We start from the raw sequence: 4,011 nt of genomic DNA, 5'->3' as shown, positions 1-4,011 counted from the left end.
CTATCGGAAACGACGCCTCGAATTGTATTCATGGTACGGTGTGGGGTCACTGTCACCGGTATGTCTCCGAGTGACACTAGCTCAAGTAAGTTTTCATGTTGCTTCTTTTCACGGAGCTACAGAACGATATCACTGCTCGTCATGCATCTTTGATGGTTCATAGCCTGTGCCAAGAACTTCAGTGACTTGGCAACTACGAAAAGTGAGATCATTCTCAGTGTCTTTTCTGGCTTCTCTGAATGTATTATGTGATGTCTCGGAAAGTTTTCTTCGTGCCGTCCAAAAAACGAACACTTCATCAGTGCGCCCTCTTTTCTGAGCGCGATCAGGAAGTAGGGAAAGAGCTTGCCGTATGTAACATGGAATTTTCGGCAGTGATGCCAGCCGCCCACGATGGAGCGTAACAAGCGGACGTGGCAGGATTTTTGTTTAAACAAGTTGCGTACAGCTGCGTACAGCTGGGTACAACTGGCCAACGCCAGCTGTAAGTAGCCACTATAACCAAATCTGTTATAACCAAGATTGGCTATCGTACACAAGGCTAACCCTTGCCGCCTGGAAAAAAATAGGAGAAGCCAGGAGAGGTGTAAAGTGAGAGAAAGGCGAAGGTTGGGGGACAGAGAGACGGGAAAAGGCAATTACCGATTTCCACCGTTGAGTCAGTCTGGGGGTGCCCTCTGCGTGAAGCTGAGGCCGAAAAGATGTGTTGGTGGCGCCTAGGGGCCGGAAAGGTCCAAACACCCGGCATTAACTCAACCTCCAGGATCCCCCTTTTTGCCCGGACTCGGATAAGCCGCGTACGGTTAGACAAGGCACGGTCCAACTCTCATGTGCTCGGGTACGTGGCGTCGCCACACACCAAGCGCCTGCTGACGCAGACGCCCCTGTGTGGAGTACTGCTTGCTTGGGCCAAATTTTTTCTGATCAACCTCCCTTCCTTCATGTCGCTAATGCATATATTGAACTGGAATTAGCATGCGAATGGGGAGTGTTCAGCGATCGTCAAGCAGCCCTCAAATTCTGCAGGCTCCACGGCGGCATGGTAACTATGAAAAGGTGACTTTAAAAATAACATAAATCTACAATCGCACTGTTGGAAATGGACATGATAATATTTTCGTGGCTGCCTGGTCATTGTGGCATTTTCGGCAAGGACACTGCTGATGACGCTGCTAGATCAGCCCATGATAACGCACACGATATGCTCATATTGTTATCAAGAACTGAAAGAACGAGGGAAGTTCAACAAGTGTTCGTGACGTCATGTTGTCTCTTTAAACGACTCCGGAGTATTTTAGCCGTCGTTTGTGCAGGCTTGATTCATCATCGCAGCTACAATTAACACCAAGCCTCTCCCTATGTACCATCACTCTGCGGTGCTGCCTACGACTGGGTGCCAGCCTTCAATACATTCATACTCCTTCCTCATTAGAATGACCGACTCCTCCGTATTCGGCCACTGTAACAGTGAGAAGACCATCGAGCCCCTCCTCTACTACTGAACCCTCTTTAACGCTAAGGTCAATCTCTTCGAAGCGTCTCATCCAACTGGGCGGTCGACCCTTTACAGAGACAAGTACACAGTGTTCTTGGCCTCATCCATCACCAACCCAGAACGCTACGCATGCTTTGGTGACTTTCCACAAATCAACAGAATTGGAAAGATGCTTGTATATAAAATCTCTTTGTGAGTCGACTGTCGCTTTCCTCTGGCCTTTTTTTTTCCCTGATCCCTTCTTGCTCGCATAGAGTAGACAACCGGACGTTCGTCTCATTAAACTCCCTGCCTTCCCTCGCCTCTCTCACTTTCTCAAGCCACCGAAATGCATGCAAAGAGGCCGCCGCTCTCAGAGCACTGCTGCGCGATACAGCAGTAGTTAGCCCGCACGACCATCAAATTCCCATCACTCTTGTAACTAGGCTTGAAATACCAGTGGTGACGGTGGTTGCGGATATGTCTTCTCCTTCGCTCTGAGCATATGGTGAAGCTGGGAGTGGCACGGTGGCCTGACGACGACAAAAACTGTTTTGTGCCGTCTATGACGACAACGGTTGTCATCAGCTTAACGGAATGAACGGAGTGGATTAACAAGCTAAACCCAATTTCCATCATTTTATCTGCTGTCGCAGTAAAAGTAGAGCTCTGTGGGGTTCCATAACTTCTCCTTAGCACTAACAATCTACGTCAGAACACTAATATCCTTAAGTGAAGAGTTCAAATTATACATGTACTTACGACTTGCACTTGTGATAGTGGCAAAGCCCACCAATAAGACAGCTGTAAGCGAGTTCATGGCTGAAAAAAATACATCGGTAGAACACGGCTCATTGACACGTTTCATAAACCTCGAACAAATGTACTGCTCACCTTAATATATGGAATATTATTTTACTTTCTTGAACATGTGAGCCAAATATTGCAGTGCTACATGCTGTGAAAAACACACTATAAAGAAATGCGTATCCCGCGCGCTGTGGGATTCGGCTTCAACGAAAATTTATTTGTTGTTGACGAAAAGGTCTCTTCTTGTTTATTAATTAATAAATTAAGGAAGTGATTGTATATATTAGAGAGTTTTGACCAAAGGACGATGCATTGAAAGTGATAGCAGGGTTTAGCGTTGCGCTGAAGCGGCTCAGAGGGTGTTTCGTCGCAGGAGCTGCATGTTCGTGCGACACAACACGCGAGGCAACTGCGACTGCGCAGCACAAACAGTGCAGCTGTTATGCGTCTCACAACCCTGGCTTGAAGAGAAGCGCTGCCACCTGCATTTAGGCGTCGCACCTCACTGCTGCCCGAGATGAGACCGAAGGAAAACAGCCAGCATTTTTTCTAGCTTGACGCTTACTGTCCGCTCCGCTCCGACCACTCCATGCACCACAGTGATGTACACACAGCTGCTCGGTAGGTCCTGCGCACAACGCTGCATGTTGGCAGTGAGAGGCCGAACGCTCTCCTGGCAATGGGGCAAAGCCGAATGATCGGAGCACGAAGGTTGTCCCCGTGGCGAACGCGTTTCGCATACAAACGCACAGCACGTCGCTCTCGCAGATACCGTGACAGGACCACGACGAAGGCTACGCCAACGATGGCGCCAAATAAATGCAAGCACGAATACTGGCGTATATTGCGTCGGTCACCTTTCAGAAACAGGCACCTTTTACCTTTAGCTGCCACATTAGGTGCGGGTAGGGGGTTTGCCACGTTCTAGGCAAGTAACGCAGCGTCTGTTCGACTATTGCCACATACAGTTTACCTTTCAACAGCTGAATGAGCGACTTGGTGTAACCTGAATAATGTCAGCAAATACACCTTCTTCGTGCTTTCGTAAAGGGGAAGACGACGTTCTTATTCAGAAAACTAAAATCAAGGAAGTGCATCTATCTGAATTGACGAAAAAAAGAGTGTGCCCGTATGCATGCATACTTACCGAAAGTACCTGTGCAGCTTCTGGCAAGCTCGTAGCTGGCATGTTCCTGAGGGCGTGTAGAGCTGCTTAAATAGGCGAGGCATGGTAATTATTCAAAATGTCAAAATGGGAGGCGAAATAAAATAATCCAAATATTTAAGAATTCACAACAAGTTGATGCATGAGAGAGCTTCAAAACATATTGTCCTGTCAGCGCTTAGTTCACCAACCCTAAAGTAGATAAAAAAGACACTCCGGTATGTATACTAATCGATACTATTGCTCCAGCTTCTGGTTAACTCGTACTTTGTACGTGCGCTGTACGTAAAGCCGCTTAAAACGACGAGTCAATTATTCCAAACGTCTAAATAGAAGGTGAAATAAAAGTAATTAAGTAGTTAAGCATTCCTTATGGAAATTGTCGCGACAATTGTTTCCTGTATGTTTCATTGTGCCCTGTGTGACTTTTATGTTTCCTTGTCTTTCATATGAACTTCTGAACGCCAGCTATCTCATTTGTTGTGGCAACCGTCAAGGCATGCAGCCCTAAAGCTCTTACTATAGTCAAGTGCTGTTCGTATACAGACGTAGCACGTTCAAT

At 47.1% G+C, this 4,011-nt stretch overlaps 1 long non-coding RNA gene across 1 annotated transcript; it reads right to left on the bottom strand.

Moving 5' to 3' along the window:
- Positions 1 to 679: 679 nt before the first annotated feature.
- Positions 680 to 3,530, bottom strand: LOC142587203 (uncharacterized). The gene is made up of 3 exons (XR_012829393.1): positions 3,432 to 3,530; positions 1,932 to 2,296; positions 680 to 716 (listed from the first exon to the last, which is right to left on the bottom strand). It is a non-coding gene; the product is annotated as an uncharacterized LOC142587203 (long non-coding RNA).
- Between the last annotated feature and the right edge of the window lie 481 nt (positions 3,531 to 4,011).

The sequence above is a fragment of the Dermacentor variabilis genome, chromosome 7 (assembly GCF_050947875.1).
Source record: "Dermacentor variabilis isolate Ectoservices chromosome 7, ASM5094787v1, whole genome shotgun sequence".
Taxonomy (NCBI): domain Eukaryota; kingdom Metazoa; phylum Arthropoda; class Arachnida; order Ixodida; family Ixodidae; genus Dermacentor; species Dermacentor variabilis.
The sequence above is the reverse complement of the archived record's forward strand: the minus strand, read 5'-3'. Positions and strand labels throughout refer to the sequence as shown.